At 44.8% G+C, this 22,472-nt stretch overlaps 1 protein-coding gene across 1 annotated transcript in view; it reads left to right on the top strand.

Moving 5' to 3' along the window:
* PSTPIP2 (proline-serine-threonine phosphatase interacting protein 2) overlaps positions 1-22,472 on the top strand; it is a 70,630-nt gene that overhangs the window by 1,182 nt on the left and 46,976 nt on the right. The window lies entirely within an intron of this gene.

Below are 22,472 nucleotides of genomic sequence, written 5' to 3'. Positions count from 1 at the left end.
TTCTGTTCCTTCCTAACATTTGTCAGTTTATGGTTTTGAACTGGGGGACTGCAAGCCCACCACTGCCCCCCATTGAGCTGGGGGAGGATGGATCCTCAGCGAAGAGTTGTTGGTTGAGCAAGTGTGTCTGTAAAGCCTAAGGGCCAGAGACAGGGTGAGACCAGGAGCCTCCAGGCTCAGAGGGCTCCCAGGCACTGACTCCTGCTTGCAGGAGTGGGTAGGGGTGGGGGGCAGCGGGGGTTGTGTGTGCGTGCAGAAAGGAAGTCTGGGTTTGGAGTTAGAGGTGAAGGTCAGGGGGGAGAGAACTTTCTGTTTGTACTCCTTTTCCCCCCCGCTGGCCTTATACTTTCAGACAGTATCTGAGATCCTGAGAGAGATTTTGCAAAGATGTCTTTTATCTCTAATTTCCTGTAACACTTTATATCAAATAATAGCAGACTTTACTGTGCACAGCCTGTGACTAACACCGTTCTTTTTTTTTTTTTAAAGATTTATTTTTAGGGGCACCTGAGTGGCTCAGTCAGTTAACTAACTTAAGTCAGTTAAGTCAGTTAACTTAAGTCAGTCAGTTAAGTTAACTCAGATCAGTTAAGTTGATCTGCCTTCAGCTCAGGTCATGATCCCAGGGTCCTGGGATCGAGTTCCACATCAGGCTCCTTGCTCAGTAGGGAGACTGCTTCTCCCTCTGCCTGCTGCTCTCCTGCTTGTGCTCTTTCTCTCTCCCTCTGACAAATAAATTACATCTTTTAATAAAAAAGATGTATTTTTTAGCATTTATTTGAGGGAGAGAGAGAGAGAAGGAGAGAGGTGCTCTGGTGGGGAGAGACCCTCCAGCAGACTCCACGCTGAGCTGGGAGCCGACTGGGGAGTTCAGTCTCAAGGCCGGGAGGTCATGACCTGAGCCGAAATCAAGAGTCAGATGCTTAACCAACCGACTGAGCCAACTGACTGCCCAGCTAACACCGTTTTAAAGCCTTTACACATGCTCCTCGTTTAAGCCTCACAACTACCCTAAGAGGTAGCTGGCTTACCATCATCTTACAGATGAGGAAACAGTGTGGCAGAGAGGTTAAGCAATGTTGCCACGCTGCTAGGGCTGGTAAACAGTGGAGCAGGACCTTGCGTGGACCAAGGGCTCCGTGAATGTCTTGGTGAGGCTGGCGCTCAGCTAGACGGTCCCAGCACTGCTGTCTGCACGGCTCCTTCGGTATTGCCAGAGATAGGTGGTGGGTCACCATTTGACCCTGCGGATGAAGCTCTCTCTCCTGCATGGCAGGCACTGGGTGTCGCCATCAGTGGAGCCCCCAGCGCTGCCGCAGTGTCTTGCATGTGAATGCTCAGGAATCAGGCAGTGGGACAGTTGTCTGGGCTTGGGGACAGAGGGGCAGAAAGGAACATGCTGGAGACCTTAGCAGCATCTGTGAGGCCTCCACCCACTCAGGGGGTAGGTGAGGCCAGGCTGTGGTTAGCACAGAGTGGAATCACTTGCATGTTTCAAGGGCAAGAAGGTTGTGATTGGATATGGTAGAAAACTTTGGAAACACAAGTGGGTATCCGTTGACTGGATTTATTGAATACTTATAAAATACCTTTTCTGTGTAAGGATTTCTTTTTTTATGATTTTATTTATTCATTCGAGAGCTAGAGAGAGAGCACAAGCAGGGGAGGGGGAGTGGGAGAGGGAGAAGCAGACTCCCCACCCAGCGGGGAGCCCAGATCGGAACTGGATCCCAGGACCCTGAGATCATGACCTGATCCGAAGTCAGATGCATAACTGACTGAGCCACCCAGGTGCCCGTCTATATGAGGATTTCTTTCTTTCTTTCTTTCTTTTTTTAATATTTATTTATTTGAGAGAGTGAGAGGACGCGAGCACAAGCAGGTAGAAGAGCAGAGGGAGGGAGGAAGCAGACTCCATGCTGAGCAGGGAGCCTGATGCGGGGCTCGATTCCAGGACCCTGGGATCTTGACCTGAGCTGAAGACAGGCGCTTAACCGACTGAGCCACTCAAGCGCCCCTATATGAGGATTTCTAATTGAGGCGGCATTTGCAGACGTAAGGGTTACCACCTTGGTTAGAAGGTGTATTCCCATGAGGAACCAAGGTAGGGAGGGCAGGCCTTGGCTTCAAGTTCGTGGAGGAGGAAGGGCTGGGAGGAGGGGTCTGGTCCTGAGCGGAGGCCATAGGGAGAGGAAAGGAGATCAGGGAGGACTAGCCAAGGGCAGAGGAGGTCAAAGCCACAGGGCAAGGCAACCAGTTGAAGGTGAGCACTAGAGAGGAGAGGAGGGCTCAGTGGAGGCTCCCTGTAACGTAAAGTGGAGAATGAGGTAAGGGCCGCAGAAATTAGGAAGTCAGGAGGAGGAACTTGTTTGTGGGAAGAGAGGGAGGAGGAGGAAGAAGAGGCAGAGGCAGCATTAACAGTAGCTAACCACAGGTTAGCCATGGTGACGACCAAGGCCAGCAGCATTCTGAAGCCCCCAGCCCCATGCCAGGATTGGTGGTCGGGGAAGGCCATGGGAAGGACGGAATATAGAGAACTGCGTGAAGTATGGAAAGGCGTCAGTTACCAGTGGGGGCTCGGAGGTTCACTGGGCAGGTTTGAATCCCGGTTGTGCTCCTTAGGGTGACAGTGTCTCTGTGACTTTGGGTGACTGGTTACGTCAACCTCCCTCCTCCCACCCCACCACCAAGCCTCAGCCCTTCTTCCTCACTTCTATAAAAATGGGACATGAACCACGTCTAATCCCTCAGTGCCAGGCACGGGCATGGCACATCGTGAACACCTGCATTGTCAGCTACTGTTACCATCAGCACAGAGCTGATAATGAAAGGCAGTGCCTCAAAGAGAAAGAATGAAAAGATATGAGGTCCGCAAGAAAGGCCTCCGGAAGGATACCTTTGTGAATGCAGGAGAAGAGAGGGGACAGACAAATAAAGGTGGCAATAGGGGTATAAGCAGGAAGGGGCAGGCACACGCCCAAGAGAGGAATGTTCCATGGAAGTGGAAAAGCCCTTGGCCAGATTAAGTAGATGCTCCAGAAAAGGCACGGGTCAGCACATCCTTTTTTTTTTTTTTTAAAGATTTTATTTATTTATTTGACAGACAGAGATCACAAGTAGGCAGAGAGAGAAAGGGAAGCAGGCTGCCTGTTGAGCAGAGAGCCCGATGTGGGGCTCGATCCCAGGACCCTGAGATCATGACAGAGGCTTAACCTACTGCAGGCACCCTGAGTCAGCACATTCTTTATACATACTCTTACTCAAATGCCCCATGGAAATATTTATTTATGTATATCTATATCTATATATTCATTTTTTTAAAAGATTTTATTTATTTACTTGACAGAAATCACAAGTAGACGGAGAGGCAGGCAGAGAGAGAGAGAGGGAAGCAGGCTCCCCGCTGAGCAGAGAGCCCGATGAGGGACTCGATCCCAGGACCCTGAGATCATGACCCGAGCCGAAGGCAGCGGCTTAACCCACTGAGCCACCCAGGCGCCCCCTATATATTCATTTTTTAAAGAGATTTTTATTTATTTATTTGACAGAGAGAGAGAACAAGGGAAGGAGGACCAGAGGGAGAAGCAGGCTCCCCACGGAGCAGGGAGCCTGATGCGGGGCTCCACTCCAGGACCCTGAGATCTTGACCTGACCCCAAGGCAGACGCTTAACTCACTGAGCCACCAGGTGCCCCAGAAATACTTATTTAAAGAAAACTTTCCATGGATCTGTTTGAGAGGGGAGAGTCAGTGTTCCTTGGAAGCGGGATGGTCCCTGAGTGGGTCTGATGGGAAGCGCAGGTGTGTGGCTTCTTTCCCACCCTTCCCTGCGAATGCCGGGTTTGGGGCTGCGTGGTAAAGTGCTGCTGTGTAATTTAGCATGTGAACATTGGTGCTACCTTGTCAGAATAGGACAGTGACCATGGCTGTGGTTTCCAGCACTCTAGGGAAGCAGCTAGGACACAGTAGGACATCTGCCAGTCTTTGGCGTGATCAGACAATGTCTTCCAGATGTGGACACGCACAGGTGATGTAGAGCCTGTTTCTGAAGAGATAGCTGACCTCCTGCACCCCAGGTGAGTCTCACGTTCCTCACTGGGATGTGAGGCCCAGCCTGTCTGTACGCTTTGTCTAGATCCTTATTTTAACAAGGGCTTCCTGATTCTCAAGGATCTTGGTCTAGACCAGCTTCCTAGTCTCTGTCCTGCCCCTCCTCTGCACCCTCCTGTACCCACAGTAGGTGGGGCCTCTCTGTTCTGCAAGTGGAGTGACCAGGGCAAGTCTCCGGGGTGTTTGACCTTGCTCAGTGCCCTGCTGTGCACCCAGGGCTGTCCCTCTGCTCCATGTATTTGGCTACTATGGAATCTTGTCATTCTGGAGCCTTACCAGAACAAAGCAGGTACCATATTGGGCTTTGCTAGATGACTTTTTTTTTTTTGTAGAATGACCTACAGCTGTATGGGAAGCTGCTTTTTTTTTTTCTCTTAAATAAACAGAAGAAAGCATGTTATCACATAGGCCCTTCATGTTGACTCCATGTGCTAGTTTATACAATGTTTAGGCAGTGCTTTAAGTCTTTAATACTCTCTCTTGGAAACTGGTCCCTAGAAGTACATCGCAGGGCTATTTTGTATTGTTTTGCCTTGTGGTCAGAGGCAAGGTAAGATTATTGACAGTCAGTCTTTTTTTTTTTTTTTTTTTTAAAGATTATTTATTTATTTATTTGACAGAGAGAGAGATCACAAGTAGGCAGAGAGGCAGGCAGAGAGAGAGGAGGAAGCAGGCTCCCTGCTGAGCGGAGAGCCCAATTCGGGGCTTGATCCCAGGACCCTGGGATCATGACCTGAGCTGAAGGCAGAGGCTTTAACCCACTGAGCCATCCAGGCGCTCTGATAGTCAGTCTTCTTCAATTTGTTCTTCCTAGAGCAGCCAGTGGGACCTATTTTAAAAATAATTATCAAAACCCTTTTTTCTTGTTTTATTTTCTTACAAATTTAATGAGACGCATGGGACCTATCCTTAAGAAAAATTAAAAAAATTCCTGCTTTTCTCAACATCATTATACAGAAGCTCATACTCTCCTGGTAGTTACCACCACTTTAAAAAAATAATACGATTATACTGCTTTTTCTTTTTATTTCTTTTTTTTTTTTTTAAGATTTTATTTATTTATTTGACAGAGATCACAAGTAGGCAGAGAGGCATTCAGAGAGAGGAGGAAGCAGGCTCCCCGCCGAGCAGAGAGCCCGATGCAGGGCTCGATCCCAGGACCCTGGGATCATGACCTGAGCCGAAAGCAGAGGCTTTAACCCACTGAGCCACCCAGGCGCCCTTCTTTTTTTTTTTTTTAAAGATTTTATTTATTTATTTGTCAGAGAGAGAGCGAGCGAGAGCGAGCACAGGCAGACAGAGTGGCAGGCAGAGTCAGAGGGAGAAGCAGGCTCCCTGCGGAGCAAGGAGCCCGATGTGGGACTTGATCCCAGAATGCTGGGATCATGACCTGAGCTGAAGGCAGCTGCTTAACCAACTGAGCCACCCAGGCGTCCCTATACTGCCTTTTCTTGATAGAACAGTTTAAAAATTATCTATTGACCTACTGCTCTATTTGAGGATTTAGCTCTTTCATCTTTTAAACAATTAAAAAAAAAGATTTTATTTATTTAGGGGCACCTGGGTGGCTCAGTCGGTTAAGTGTCTGCTTTCGGCTCAGGTCATGATCCCAGGGTCCTGGGATGGAGCCCCCTGCTCAGCGGGGAGTCTGCTTCTCTCTCTGCCCATCCTCTGTTTGTGCTTACTCTCTCTTTCTCTCAAATAAAAAAATATTTTATTTATTTATTTGAGTGAGAGAGAGCAAGAGAGAGAGAGAGAGAGAGCACAGGCTAAGGGAAAGGCAGAGGGAGAAGCAGACTTCCTGCCAAGCAGGAAGCCTTCCAGGACCCTGGCATCATGACCTGAGCCGAATGACCTGAGCCGAAGGCAGATGCTTAACCAGTGTTCGTAAAGCTGCCGTGAACCTTCCAACCTCCCAACAACGGCTTCATCATTTGCCTCAGAGTCACAGGCTGTTTGCCAAACAATATGTGTGTGAGCAAAGCAGGAAAATCAGACTTTTCAAAGACACAGTAGACTGGTGGCTGTTTGTTTAAACCAGCTTTCTGGGATTAGCTCTACCTTACGTTGCATTTTGGGCTGAAGATTAACCAACGGTCGGTAAGAGGTTTCAAAATATCTGGTAGAGGTTTTTCTTCATGAGAACAGGAAAGTTTTTCCCCAGCAGGCCCTGATACCCCTGTCTTAAACTCTTTGTACTACTTGTATGTGTAAGGAGGCTCAAGACAGCACAGGGCTCTTAAGGCCCAGTGCACAAATCCATAATATTCATTGTTTTCTATCTTTGGGAACTGTTACCTAGCTTCAAAACTCACTGTTCAAATATGGCTGTTTCATTAGCCTTGACCAGGTCACATGGGATTGTAATAATAGATCAGAAACCAGTTGAAGACTTTTTTTTTTTTAAACAAATGATCACAGCTAACTATTTTTGAAAGTAAAACAAAAGAGTATTCTTAGATATTTATTTAAATGCTCTAGTTATCCACTATTCTTAAAAAAAAAAAAAAAGACTGTAATGATCGTAAATATTTTTTTTTTCACAGACGACTTCATTCTTTGTACATATTACTATTTATGGGGGTGGATTAAGGTTTCAAGCACTTTCATAAACCCTCAAGGATGATACTAAAATTTCCATCTGCCTCAATGACATCACCATTTTTACAACTATATTTTAGCAGTGAGAGAAAAAAAAAAAAGAACATGAAGAGTTGTAATGGCAGCAGAAGGCTGGCCCCTGCCTCACACCCACAAAGTTCACAAAATGAACCACATTCACACAAAACTACTTGCTACACCCCAGGGGGCTTGGGGAGGTGGGTGGGGTAATGTGCCCTTGAGCCCACCCCAGGACTTTGTATTGATCTCTGCTTCTGCTTCTAGATCTTGGTTAGGAGATTTCTGAAAGTCCGTTGCATGTTTCTAGCAGTATATTTATCACTCTGTTTTTTTTTTTTTTTAACAGATTTTTAAAAAATATTTTTTAAAAAAGATTTTATTTATTTATATGACAGATCACAAGTAGGCAGAAAGGCAGGCAGAGAGAGAGGGGGAAGCAGGCTCCCCGCTGAGCAGAGAGCCCGATGCAGGGCTCGATCCTGGGACCCCGAGATCAGGACCCGAGCCGAAGGCAGAGGCTTAACCCACTGAACCACCCAGGTGCTCCTTTAAAAAAAGATCTTATTTATTTATTTGAGAGAGAGAGAATGAAAGAGAGCGAGCACGAGAAGGGGAGGGTCAGAGGGAGAAGCTGACCCGCCATTGAGCCCTGGGACTCCAGAATCATGACCTGAGCCGAAGGTGACAGTTAACCTACTGAGCCACGCAGGAGCCCATAAGTACCTCAGATAAATGAAATCATACAGTATTTGCCTTTTTTTTTTTTTTAAAGATTTTATTTATTTATTTATTTGACAGAGAGAGAGATCACAAGTAGGCAGAGAGGCAGGCAGAGAGAGAGAGAGGGAAGCAGGCTCCCCGCCGATCAGAGAGCCCGATGCGGGACTCGATCCCAGGACCCTGAGACCATGACCTGAGCCGAAGGCAGCGGCTTAACCCACTGAGCCACCCAGGCGCCCCCAGTATTTGCCTTTTTATGACTGGCTTATTTCACTTAGCATAACTTAGCCCTCAAGGTTTATCCATGTTGTAACATATTTCAGAATCTCCTAACTTTTGAAGGCAGAATAATATTCTGTTATGCATATGGAGCATATGTTGCTTATCTTTCCATCTGTAGACAGATACTTGGGTTTCTTCCACATTTTAGTGCTTGGGAATAATGCTGGCATAAACACAGGTTTACAAATATTTCTTCAAGACTGGGGAGCCTGGCGGGAGCCCGAATGGCTCAGTCGTTAAGTGTCTGCCTTCAGCTCAGGTCATGATTCCACAGTCCTGGGATGGAGCCCCACATCAGGCTCCCTGCTCTGCAGGAAGCCTGCTTCTCCCTCTCACGTTTCCCCTGCTTGTGTTCCCTCTCCCCTGTGTCTTTCTTTGTCAAATAAATAAATAAACAAAAATCTTAAAAAAAAAAAAAAAGACTGGGAAACCTGGGTGACCCAGTTAAACGACTGACTCTTCATTTCTGCTCAGGTCATGAGGTCATGATCTCAAGGTCGTGAAATCAAGCCTAGTGTCCTGCTCCATGTCGAGCACAGAGTCTGCTTGAGAGTCTCTCCACCTCTCTCTTGTCCCCTCTCCCTGCTGATACTCATGTGCTCTCTCTCAAATAAATAAATAAATAAAATCTTTAAAAAATCTATTTTTTTAAGATCCTGCTTTCAGTTCTTTTGGGAATGTGCTTAGAAGCTTAATTGCTAGATCATATGGTAACTCTATTTTTAATTTTTTGAGGAGCTGCCATATATTGCTGTTGGTGGCTGCATTTTTGCCAGCAGTGTAGAAGGGTTCCAGTTTCTCACATTCTCATCAACACTTTGCTGCTTTCTAGTTTTTTGTTTGTTTCTTTGTTTGTTTTAGTAATAGCCATCCTAAGGGTACCAGATGATATTGTAGTTTCATTTTGTATTTCCCTAGTGGTTAGTGAAATTGAACATCTTTTCGTTTTCTTGTTGGCCATTCATGTATATTTAGAGAAATGTCTATTCAAGTCTTCTGCTTGCTTTTGAATCAGATTGTTTATTTTTTTGCTGTTAAGAGTGATCTCTTAAAAAAAAAGGAGTTATCTCTATATATTCTGGCTATGAACCCTTTATCAGATATATAATTTGCAACTATTTTCTCCCATTCTGCGGTTGCTTTTTTACTTTGTTGTTATTGTCTTTGACACACACAATTTTAAAGTACTCATGAAGTTCAGTTTGTCTGTTTTCCCTTTTTTTAAAAAAAGATTTTATTTATTTGACACAGAGAGAGATCACAAGTAGCCAGAGAGGCAGGCACACAGAGGAGGGAGAAGCAGGTTCCCCGCTGAGCAGAGAGCCCAACGTGGGGCTCGATCCCAGGACCCCGAGATCATGACCTGAGCCGAAGGCAGAGGCTTAACCCACTGAGCCACCCAGGTGCCCCTGTTTTCCCTTTTGTTATCTGTGCTTTTGGTGTCATATCCAAGAAGTCATTGCCAAATCTGGTGTTGTAAAGTTTTTGCCCTATGTTTTCTCCTAAGAGTTTTATTGTTTCAGGTCTTACAGTTAGGTCCTTGGTCCATATTGAGTTAATTTTTGTATTTGGTGTTAAGGAAGTGTCCAACTTCATTCTTTTGCATGTGGATATCCAGTTTTCCCAGCACCATTTTTTGAAAAGACTGTCCTTTTCCTATTGAATGGTCCTGGCACCCTTGTCAAAAGTCATTTGTGTATGCAACAGTTTATTTCTGGGTTTTCTTTTCTATCCCATGGTCCGTCTTTATGCCAGTACCGCACTGTTTTGATTACTGTGGGTCTGTAGTAAGTTTTGAATTCAAGAAGTGTGAGTCCTCTAGTTTTGTTCTTGTTTTTCAAGATGGTGTTAGCTACTCAGGGTCCTTTGAGATTCCACATGAATTTTAGGCTCAGTTTTTTCTATTTCTGCAAATTATTCACCTTTATCAGAGACTCTTTAAAAAAATGCTCCAGCATTCCAGGTATTTTTAAAAAATCCTCTTCCTGCCCATCCTCCTCTGGAGACCGCCTTTTTGGAGACCTCTGTCTTTTGTTTCAGTCAGGCCTGCTGCATAGCTGTCCACCTTGGGCTTCCCTTCAGTGCCCTCTTGAGCTGGAGCCACTGTTTTCCAGAACCTAGTCACTTAGCTCTCAATAACATATATGAGTTTGCATCCTTCCCCTGCTTGAATTTCTCCAGTGGCCTCTCGTGGCCCTTGGAGCCTAAAAGTCTGACCATGGCTTACACAGCTCTGCCAGACCCAGCCCAGCCTGCCTCTCTGCTCTGATCACCTGCCTCCCCCTGCTTATCTACTCTAGTGTGGCACTCGTAGGTCAGTTACCAAATGATGATTACGGTTTCTAACGAGCCAATTCACTCGACACTACGTGACTGTTCCTATGGTGCCCTGCTCCCGTAAGACAATCTACAATACTGTACTTACCTCTTTAGTGTCTAATTCCCATGACTGTAAGCCCCATGAGGTGCGTCTGACTTGTTCACACCTAAGATGGTGCCTGGCATGTAACAGACACTCATCAAATATCAGAGTGAGCAAATGAACAAAGGAAGTGAGCAGTGAGAGACATACGTGGCAGAGAACGGAGGCTACTCACCCAAGCCAGTGAAGTGCTCTTGTCTTCACTTTCCCGTTAGGGGGAAGCGTCCTTCTGGGCTTCTGCAGAGCCTGCTCTACTGTGACTGGCTGGTCATTTTGTGCTTGGGAGAGTGATCTCATCAAGGATGGTCTTTGGCCCTGCTGGGAGCCACATGTCCAGGGAGAGGCACAAGACCCACATACAGAGCAGGGTCCACACTTGGGATGCTGACCACCTGATCAGAGCCCCTGTGACCAGGAGAGAAAATCCATCACTGGTTAGAGAGAGGAGCATTCTTCCCGAGTCATCATGCCATCTCAGGCTGCGCAACTCAATAACAATCTTCAGTCTTCCATAGCAATACTTCATGGCTTCTGTGGGTCACAGAGAGACATGAGACATCTTACTTTTTTGAGACTATTCACTACTCAATGAGATGATTCTTACATGCTATTTAAAAATAATAGTTTTTAATACTAACGTAACAAAGTCAAGGAAATTAAAAATATATTGTTAGTAATTTGGTACTTCTTGCAATTTTTTCCCTCCACATGTGATTGTAACCCTAGTGTATGTACTATTTTGTATTCTACTGTTTCTATATAATAAATAAAATATAAATATGATAATAAAGTATAGGTTATCTATTGATATCTACTTTTCCTAATAATCATTTAAAAAATACTATAAGTGATGTAAGCCTCTTGCTGTTTGACATTTATATAATTTCTGAAGTTTTCTGTGATAAATAGTGTCGTGCTGTTCATCTTCATTCATTTAGGGCATTTAAAAATTGGCTTCTTTGAGTACCTGTTTCTGGAGACTCAAGAAGGAACTTGTCACTGCCCAGCTGTTTTACTATGTATCTTTGATGAGATCACTCTCTCTCTTTCCATGGTGATGACATCATGCCTTTTCCACACTGCTTAGACCTCCACTTCCTTCCCGTATGTTTACTCTGTTTTGATGATCTTGCTTCCTGCTCCATTACGAAGCCCCACACCAGGGATGCCTGGGTGGCTCAGATGGTTAAGTGTCTGCCTTTGGCTCAGGTCATGATTCCAAGGTTCTGGGATCGAGTCCTGCATCAGGCTCACTACTCAGTGGGGAGCCTGCTTTTCCCTCTGCCTGCCACTCCTCCTGCTTGTGCTCTCTCTCTCTCTAGCTCTCTGACAAATAAATAAAATAAAATCTTAAAATAAAAAGCCAGACACTAGCTGCTGAAAGCTCATTTACCTTCAGTCTAAATAAGACTGGACTTGGTCATAAGTAACAGAAAACCCAAAACAACAGTGGCCTCGACAGGGGTAGTGTTTATTACTACCTCACGTATATGGAGTCCCCGGCTGGTCATTCCAGAGCTGGCATGGTCACTGATGTGTCAGGACCCACACTCTTGCCCGTTTGATCCAGCGGTACCTGGTTCTGTGCCAGGTACATAATGGCTTTGATGTAGGCAGGCCCGATCCGACAATCCAGAGAGGGTCACTGCACTTTGAGCAGGATAGAAATGAAACACAAGGGGCACCTGGCTGGCTCCGTCAGAAGGGCAGGCAACTCTTGATCCCAGGGTTGAGGCTTTGAGCCCCATGTTGGGTGTAGAGATCACAAAATAAATAAATAAAGTAAAAAAAACTTTAGAAAAACGAAATAAAAAGGCATCGAACACGAGCCAGGAGGAAGTGGAAGCAGAGTTTATTGAATAGCGTAAGTGATGGCATATGGTAGGTGGAATGTCTGGGAAGGAGAGCGAGTCCCTCTGTTGCTTGGGGTCAGGGGTTTACACTGGGAAGGGGTCCAGGGTGTGTGTTCCTTCAGGAGTCCAGGGAAGGGTCTGCTTCAAGGCGATGTCAGGTGAGTAAGAGGTGTTATTTCACAGATCACTGAAGGTGGGGTCTTGATAACAGCACTGACCCAGGTTCGTTTGGGTCTAGTTTCCAGCAACATGTTGGGGATTCGGTTCTTTTTAGATGTTATCGGGCTTTGGAGGCTCCGAGAATGATTCACTCTCCTGCCTCGATCTTGCAGTGGGGACAGAGCTCCTTGATTCAGATGCAAGGTGAAATACAGAGTGTGAGTGAACGGGACCTAGTAGAGAAACAGCGAAGAGGGAACCTTTCTAAAAACGGGGCTCCCCAGGTTCCCTAGCTCAGGTTCACAGGCCTGTGTGTTGAATGACTGACAAAAGCATTCATTTAAAAACTTTTGGCATATATATATATATATATATATGGATTTCCTAGAAGGCATATGTAGTCTCAGTGTTCCCGGCACTATCCGAAGGGACCGGTTTCATACATCCGACATGGCAGGTATGGTTTCTTTGCGGCCCATTAAATAAGCATAAACAGGTGCCTCATTAAACTTACATTTGTGTTTTTATCACCAAGGAGAGCGAACATTTATTTTCTTGTTTTGTTTCCTCTTTTACACATGGTTTTGTTTCTTTCCATGTGCTACTTATGAATCCACGTGAGTCTGAAGAAAGGGTAAGGATATTCTTTGCCATTTACTACGAATATTTGGATGCACGTTCTTGTATCTACATATGGACGTACACATACATGTGTTGTGTATGTAATTCGCATGTTCTAGCATCCAGTAAATACAGCGTTTGGTAGGGATGGGCAGTCCTCAGGCCCTCGAGCTTCTGTGCTGGGCGTTCCTGGGTTGCACTCCCAGCTCTGCTCCCTTGAAGCTGAGGGATGTGTCCTTGTTCAAATCACTCCATTTAGTGTCCTCATCTGTGAAATGACTAATTATACTTAAAATGTGTGCATCTTGCAGACGCCGTATACAGTCTAGTGTGTTGAGCTAATCTTTTGTGATTACATCTATTTCACACCAAGTTTATACACTTCTTCTGGTAACTTTGAAAGTTAGGAGAAGAATGAGCCCTGCCCTCAGTGGGCCTGTGCTCTCATTGAGGGGCAAACATGCATCTATGACCTGATTGGAAATAGGCTGGCCTACTCAGGCTTTGCTCAGGCTAATGGGTGTAGGTTAGCAGGAGAGGATTATGGGGCCTTCCCAGCTGAGTAGTGGGTGCCGTGGGGCACCAGCCCCTGAAAAGTGCTAAGATAGCATTGGGCATGTGATAAGATGGGGAAATCTGTTTCCAGAATGCCTCAGGGAGGGTGAGGCTTGGCAGGAGGCTGGAAGGAATACTTGAATAAGCTGCTTAGGGAACGGGACTCAGACTCCACGTCTACCTGCAGGTCCTGTCTTGAGTGAGAAGAGTTAATAGTCTGGTTCCCTTGGAGGGGCCAGAGCCTAGTTTCAGGCTTAGTTGTGTTGGGTGAGGGATACAAGCTGAAACACTGGGGTCTTTTCCTCACCACAGTCAAATGAGGTTTTTCTTCTCTGCTCTCGTCCTGCAGTGCTGATTTGATTCTACTCCAGTGTGAACTGAAGTGACATGTTATAAAGGGCCACAGATGTCAGAAAACTCTAGAACTATAGTTCTTTACTGCTCCAAGCCTTGGTTGCCCTGCCTCTTGGAATCTGCTCTGAGGATATATTCCTATTTATCAAATACAGACACTAAGCTTTCTCCCTTCCGAGACAGTCAGGTCCTGAACAAGGGGTCTGAAAAGACCTTAGCTCTCTGGAAGAAAAAGTATTTCCTTAGGCCTTTGTTGGCTCCTGCTAACGGCCGGATCCGGAGATCGGGAGAGTTGACCAGTCCTGTGGGTTGTCCCCAGCGCCAGCCTTCTTTCTCCACCTGTCCTGTGTTCGCATCTCCTGACCTGATTCATCAGGATTCCCATGGCATTCCTGCCAGAAGAGTTGTTGGCTTTGATTCTGACCAGCCATTGCTCAGGGTCACTGTCTTGGCCAGCAGGTTACTCCCTGGCTGACCCTTGCCGGTATGAGCTCTTTTCCTGGACAACGTAGGTGGAGAGTCTGTATATGAGAGACTGTGGTGTTCCTCCCAGGGGTCAAAAGGAGCGAACATGATGCCAGTCAAGGCACCTGCCATTGAGCCACGTGGCTCCTTCTGCAAGGAGCCTGCACGGCCCCAGGGCCCCAGGGTTCAGCACGCTAGAACCTGTCTGCTCTCCAGGGCAAAGAAATGAGTCCTGTGGACAGGGTTTCACATGGGTAACCTGGAAGCCTGGGAAGATCAGGGGGTCCAAGAGAGGCTGAGAGTATAAGACTGCAGCTATTCAGATGGAATGGTGGTTGGCTTGGGTGAGAACAGGAAGTGGGGATGCAGAGGCCGCCAGTTAAGGGCAGCCGCAGTCCTCCCACCCATGGCCGTGTATCACTTGTGACCCACACCCCACTTTGCCTTGGTCGAAGTGGGGGACTTGCCCAAAGCCACCCAGCTAACCACTCTGGGCTTGAGCTTCCTGTTTTGCAGGGAGGTCAGTACTATCTGGCCAGCCTAGAACTGGGACCATGCTGTGTTTCAGATGATAAAATAGAGTAGAGCTGTGTTAAAGAGTTGCAGCTGTCAGTAATACACTTGTATGCCAGTACTGTAGTTGTTTTTGTGCAGTTCAGTTAATTTTTAAAATTGAGATAATGACTGAAAATGACAAGTGGAAGTAAATTTAAAAAATAAAAGGAATTGTTAGAATAAGTGAGTAAGTCCCTAATCCCTAAAAATTGGCATTTAAAACAAGCAGCAGCAAAAGTATTTATAATATATTATATATATTATATTATATTATATATTATATATAAAAATAATATAATATAATATATATTATATTAATATAATATATTAAGTTAAAAAAAAGTTACTACCAATTTGTAAAATAAGACCTCCTCATTTTTTTTTTTAAAGACTTTATTTGACACAGAGACAGATCTCAAGGAGGCAGAGAGGCAGGCAGATGGGGGCAGGAAGCAGGCTCCCGCCAAGCAGAGATCTGTCACCTAGGCTCCCCCTTCTCATTTGTATTTTATTTCATTTTTAAGATTTTATTTATTTATTTGAGAGTGAGAAAGAGAGAGAGCGAGCACAAGCAGGGAGAGGGGCAGGCAGAGGCGGAGAGAGAAGCCGGCTTCCTGCCTGACGCGGAACTCCATCCCGATAAGGGACTCCAGGATCATGACCTGAGTCAAAGACAGTTGCTCTGGGGCAACTGGGTGGCTCAGTGGGTTAAAGCCTCTGCCTTCAGCTCAGGCCATGATTCCAGGGTCCTAGGATCAAGTCCCGCATTGGGCTCTCTGCTCAGCGGGGAGCCTGCTTCCCTTGCTCTCTCTCTGCCTGCCTCTCTGCCTACTTGTGATCTCTCTCTGTCAAATAAATAAATAAAATCTTTAAAAAAAAAAAAAAAAAAGACAGTCGCTCAACCAACGGAACCACCCAGACGCCCTCCTCGTTTGCTTTTAAAAAAACAATATGAAGACTTCGTCACATGTCTATAAAGAAAATACCTGGGAGGTGTGCAGCAAAATGTCAGCTGTTCTTTTTTTCTGGGATTTCATATGGTATGAGAAGCATAATTATTTTCTTTTTTCTTATCTGTACTTTCCCATTTTTCTACAATAAAATAAGTGTAACTTTTAAAATAACTGAAAGGGTTTAAAAAAATATTAAAAGAAAAACAAGCACAGGGCGCCTGAGTGGCTCAGGTAGTGATGCCAGGGTCCTGGGATTGAGCCCCGCATCGGGCTCTCTGCTCAGCAGGGAGCCTGCTTCCTCCTCTCTCTCTGCCTACTTGTGATCTCTGTCAAATAAATAAATAAAATCTTAAAAAAAAAACAAGTACAGCCATTCAGATCATAGCATCAAAGTGCCAGGGACACCTGGGCGGGTCAGTCAGTTAAGCATCTGACTCTTGATTTTGGTTCAGGTCTTGATCTCAGGGTCGGGAGTTCAAGCCCCATGTTGGGCTCCATGCGGGGTGTGGAGTCTATTTAAAAAAAAAAAAAGAAATTCAGAACTCAGAGATACATGACCAGCTTGTGGGAAAGGAACCTGGCCACCTGTTGTGCCAAAGCTGAGGCTTTTCCCTTAGGGCATGAGGGGCCCCTCCAGCTGGGTGGGAATTAGAGTACCTACTCCCATATATACCGGCGAAAGGACCAGCCTCTTCACAGTGACCTCTCCTTACCACCTGGCCTGTAAGCAGAGAGAACCACTTATGGGTATGATGGGCCATTTATTTTGCATTTTTATTGGTACTTTAAACAATTAGGAATGTAACACATGTTCATTGCAAGACAGGAAAACCATTACAGGTCCGTATCAGTTGACCCTTGAACAACAAGTGTTTCCACTCTGCTTGTCCATTTATACACAGATTTTTCATAGTGCAGTACTGTGAATGTATTTTCTCTTCCTTACAATTTTCTTTTTCTTCATTATGACTGTCTTAATAACATTTTCTTTTCTCCAGCTTACTTTATGGTAAGAATATAGTCCCGGTAATACATATACAAAATATGTTAATTGACTGTTTATATTGTTGGTGAGACTTCAGGTCAACAGTAGGCTATTAGATGTTAAAATTGGGGGGAATCAAAAGTTATGCTTGGATTTTCAACTGTGTGGGGTTGGGGATGGGGCAGTTAGGAGATTGGGGGGTGTCATCACTCCTGACCCCCTTGTTGTTCAAGGTCAACTGTGTAGTTAAAAAAAAACATGAGACTATTGAAGTCCCTCCTTCAGCACTTCAGATCCCAACTTCCAGGGGTAAATTGTTGAGTTACTTTCTAGAGGATTTTCCAGTTGAACCTGATCCCATACATTTGTACTCATATAGCTTGTCCACATTCCTATTGAAGAAGGTTGTTAATGATTACGATCGGGAACAGCGAACATAAATCTCTCCCTCTCCCCCAACTCAACAATAAAAGCATATAAATGGAGGTGATCTCTTCTTCAAGGTTATCTGTGGTTTGTTTTTCTTTTTTGCTAATATGTTCATTGTAGAATAGCCAGTTATTCTGTAAATCAAGAAGTTTTAAGTGCCCCTTCCCATGATAGGTAGTGGTTAAGTCATTTGGACCTTAATGTGACCAGTGGAGGTCCTTCATGGAGGGAGGGAGGAAGGCAGGGCCAGCACTTGAGTAAGATGCTTGCCTTGGGAATGAAATTTGAAAGAATGCACCCCAAAGGTTCAGAAAAACTTCAGTAATCAAGATAAATAATACTTCAAAGTAGTGTGTGTGTGTACATACACATACATACATATATATATATATTTTTAAGATTATTTATTTATTTATTTGACAGAGAGAGATCACAAGTATGCAGAGAGGCAGGCAGAGAGAGAGAGGAGGAAGCAGGCTCCCCGCCAAGCAGAGAGCCCGATGCGGGACTTGATCCCAGGACCCTGAGATCATGACCTGAGCCGAAGGCAGCGGCTTAACCCACTGAGCCACCCAGGCGCCCCATACATATATATTCTAAGACTTTATTTACTGGGGTGCCTTGGTGGCCTAGTCAGTTAAGCATCCAACTTGTGATTTCAATCATGATATCGTGGGTTGTAAGATTGAGCCCTGCATGGGGTTCTGCACTCAGGGAGAAGTCTCCTTAGGATTCCCTGCTTCTCTGTCTCCCTCTGCCCCTACCGCTGCACCCCTACTGCATCCTTGCACTCTCTCTCTCTGACTCTCAACTAAATAAGATCTCTCTCTCTCCTCTCTCTCTCTCTCTCTCTCTCTCTATATATATATATATATATATATATAATTTTTTAGAGGAGAGGAGGGACAGAGGGAGAGAGAGAATCCCAAGAAGGCTCCATGCCCAGCTTGGAGCCTGATGTGGGGCCTGGTCTCATGACCCTGATCTCATGACCTGAGCCTAAATCAAGACATGGACACTTAACCAACTGAACACAGGTGCCCCTTAAGATTTTATTTTTAAATAATTTCCAGGACGCCTGGGTGGCTCCGTTGGTTAAGCAGCTGCCTTCAGCTCAGGTCATGATCCTAGCATCCTGGGATCAGGTCCCACATTGGGCTTCCTGCTCAGTAGGGAGCCTGCGTCTGCCTCTGCCTGCCACTCTGTCTGCCTGTGCTCACTCTCTCTGACAAATAAATAAATAAAATCTTAAAATAAATAAATAAATAAAATAGATGATTTCCACACCCAACATGGGGCTTAAGCCCATCACTCCAAGATCAAGAGTTGCATGCTTCACTGACTGAGCCAGCCAGGTTCCCCCTTTAAAGTAATATTTTAAAAAACCACCTTCATTCTGCCTACAACATAGGATGATTGGATAGTCACTCCATGTGCTTGGGGGGTGGGTAGAGTGATCACTGGCGGCTTCTCTGACAGGAAGACATTTGAGCTGAGATGTGAAGGAGAAGGTCCAGCCAGCCTTCCAGAGGGCTGGGGGCGGGAGAGAGAAAGCGGCAAGCCTGGAAAGGGCCCGGCGTCTTTGAGGAACAGAAAGATCAGTGTGGCTTCAGCAGGAAGCAGGCCAGATTGCTGAGAATCAGTTTGACAAACACCAGTTTGCTGCGATGATCAAGTCACTAAAATCTTGTTTCTAGTAATTACCTAGAAAGCTAAAGCATGCTGTGTTACTGAGGATAGTTTCAAGAATTTTAAAAATTAATAGGTTTTATTATGTAGGACAGTTTTAGGTTTACAGAAAAACTGAATGAAAGTACAGGATTCCCATATTATTCCCCCAAGCCCCAGCTTGCCCCATTATTAACATCTTTCATTAGTGTGGTACATACTCTTGCTGCATGACTAGGGATACATTATTATCAGCTAAAGCCCATAACGTATATTAAGGTTCACTGTGTTCTATGGGTTTGGACTAATGCATAATGTCATAGGTCCACCACTATAGTATCATATAGAATAGTTTCACTGGGCTGAAAACCCCCCTATTCATTCTTCCTTCCCTCCTTCTGAACCACTGACCTCTTTATTGTCTTCTGTTTTGTTTTTCCCAGAATGTCATGTAGTTGGAATCATAGCCTTTTCAGATTGACTTCTTTCATTTAGCAATATATAGTTAAGATGCTCCCATATCTCATTTCATCCTGTTACTGAATAAGATTGCCTAGTATGGATATACCACAATTTGTTCACCCATTCACCTGCTGAAGGACATCTTGGTTGCTTCCAATTTGGGGCAGTTAAGAATAAAGCTGCTCTAAATATTCATGTGTAGATTTGTATAGACACATGTTTCCAACACACTTGAGTTGAAATGTAGCATTGGTGAATCACATTTATTGGTCTAGTTCAGTCAAACTCATTTTAACACATTTCACATCTAAGATACCCGAATGTCCTCTGTGCTCCAAATTCATGCAAAAATGCTCCTTGGATCGGGCTGGCCAAGAAATCGGTATGTTAGAGGAGAAAAATCAATGGACTTAGGAGGACATGTACTGGAAGAAATTTCCTATCTCTTCTAGAATTCTGACATTTAAGACAAGAATAAACCTGAAATTTGAATACGGAAGACATTCTCATTCCCAAAAGTCATGGGCCCAAAGTACGGAAAATCCAAAATACAGTGAACTTGGGCTGGCCTTAGCGACATGGCAGCGGTGAAGCCAAAAATAAATTAACATTAAAACTTAGCTAAATCTCACTAAAAACTTTGAAAAAAAGCTCTTCAAAGACAACACAAATTGTCATCAGTTTTACGGTGTCGCTAGAAGCAAGTGGGACCAAGAGTCAGATATTTCAGGGGTCAGGGAAGGCTGAATCACTGAAACCCAAAGGATGAGTAATTTCTGAAAAAAGAAAAATATATATATATTACTTGGTCTTATTCCTTAGAACCAACGTTAGTCATCTTGAGGAGCACATTTGGTGAGTGTTGCATATATTTGACTATTGTTGGTTGAGTAACACTTTTTGCAGTATGTATTTCTATTCATGTTAAGAATATAATGACCAGGGGCGCCTGGGTGGCTCAGTGGGTTAAAGCCTCTGCCTTCGGCTTGGGTCATGATCCCAGGGTCCTGGGATCAAGCCCGGAGTCAGAGTCCGGCTCTCTGCTCAGCAGGGAGCCTGCTTCTCTTCCTCTCTCTCTGCCTGCCTCTCTGCCTACTTGTGATCTCTGTCTGTCAAATAAATAAATTAAAAAAAAATCTTAAAAAAAAAGGAAACTTCTAAAAAAAAAGAAAAAAAAGAATATAATGGCCAGTTAAGTTGCAACCTCGGCCTGCGTGCCTTCATTTGTAAAAGGATGGAAAAGAGATATATGGTTGAGCTCTAAGGTGTTCTCTAATTCAGTAGTGCTCCAAGGCTAGAATACTGTGGAAAAGTCAATAGACTCTTTGATTACCTTGAATGTTTAGGACATGGGGATATTCTGCTCAATTCCACTTAAAAAATTTTATTTGTTTTTTTTTAGAGAGAGAGAATGAGCAAGTTGGGGGAGGGGCAAAGGGAGAAGGTGAGAGTGTCCTTCAGCAGATTCCCTGCCTAGCACAGAGTTCAATGTGTAATTTGCTTCCAGGACCCTGAGATCATGACCTGAGCCAAAATCAAGAATCAAATGCTTAACTGACTGAGCCACCCAGGAACCCCCAGTTTCACTTTCTGATCAATTGATAATTAACCCTGATTCATTTTTGGGTTGAAATGTGTTAGAAATTATAAACCCGCTTTTGCCTTGGTGAATCCAAATCCAGAGAACATAAGGGAAATTTTGTGAGGATTCTTCCGATTTAGGCACTGGGGTTTCAGAAATCGAGACAGAGAGGATGGAAGTTATGGAGGAGGAATGAATGTGCGGAGGTCAGGTTCTACCTTAGAAAAGTTATTGTCATTACATATGTTGTATTAATTTGAAAATTTTCGGCTTCTGCTCAATTGTCATGAAAAAAATCCAGTTGATCGAATATGGGGTTATTGGAATATGGGATAAGGCGTTCATTTGGGGTTTCCCAGTTAGCAGCTGTGGAAGTGCCTCCCAGACATTACTTCTGCAGGGGTGGGGCGTTCATGAGTTTTCACAGTTACATATTGTCCCAAGGCTTGGAGATTTCTTCTCCTTTGAGAATCTGGTTTGCCTAGTGGGTGCACCAGAGGGATAATTGATAGAAATTAAAGGCCTTCAACATGGTATTTCAGTGCGGATGTGACATGAAGGGGGTCGGAGGCTGGTGGGAATTTTTATGGATTGGGCTCAAACTTCCCACGCATGTAGAGCAAGAGGAACTACAAGTCAGCCAGGGCAGTGACTTTGGACATTTCCCTGGGCTTGACCTACTTTGGATTCCTGGCCCAGTTTTGTTATTTGCTTTGACAGTTGTGGTAGTCCTTGGGGTGTTTGATCTGGCTGGCTTTCCTGGCTGGACAGCAGGGTTTGGAGAACCACTCTCTTGTTCCCTTGCTCCTCAGTCTGGGGACTGACTTCCAGTTTTAGTCAGAACCACTTCCTGGTGCTCGTTCTCTCTAGGCCCATGCTGTGTCTCGGGCACACCATGCACCAGGAGGAGGACTTTTGAGTCTGAATTTCAAGACACTGATTTGTACTGGCTTCGGCAGCACACATGCTAAAATAGACTGATGCTCCACGGATTTTATCCTGTGTTATAGGCAGTCATGCCCCCTCAAGGTTAAACTATAGAACTTCAGCTTGTTTTTAGGAACTGGAAAAGTGTGAGCAATAACATTAGCAGGGCCTTGGGGATGATCTAGTGTTCCTTGTGGATTAAAACACCCACCTTCAGTTCTTAAGATTTTTCTCTCCCAATGGATTTGTAAATCAAATTTCTCCTGTCTCGGAGGGTGTATGTGGGGAGGGGGGAGGGGATAGGGAGAAGGTAGGAGGGAGAGAGAGATTTGGATCACGTTGAAGGTTAGATAGGTAATAATTGAACCTCAGTCAACTTTCTGAACATTAATATCTCCTAAATCTTATGCCTTCGATGTCAAATTTAGAGGGAGAACTGTCTTTCACAAAGTCTTGGTCTCACGGCACATAATAGAAATTAATCTGTAGTAAAATGTGAAGTTTTTTTATATGTTCAGCTTTGTTATATTGCGCTTTATGGACATGTCACAGTGTGTTTATCCTTTGATCTGTTGATGGATATTTGAGTTGTTTACAGTTGTCAGCTAAAGACTAAAACTAGGGCACCTGGCTGGCTCAGTCGTTAAGCATCTTCCTTTGGCTCAGGTCGTGATCCCAGCATCCTGGGATCAAGCCCGGCATTGGACTCCCTGCTCAGTGGGAAGCCTGCTTTCCCTCTCCCACTCCCC

The sequence above is a fragment of the Mustela putorius genome, unplaced genomic scaffold (genome assembly GCF_011764305.1).
Source record: "Mustela putorius furo isolate JIRA1106 unplaced genomic scaffold, ASM1176430v1.1 tig00003858_pilon_pilon_pilon, whole genome shotgun sequence".
Classification (NCBI taxonomy): domain Eukaryota; kingdom Metazoa; phylum Chordata; class Mammalia; order Carnivora; family Mustelidae; genus Mustela; species Mustela putorius.
Note: the sequence above shows the minus strand (reverse complement) of the source record. Positions and strands in the feature narration are given on the sequence as shown.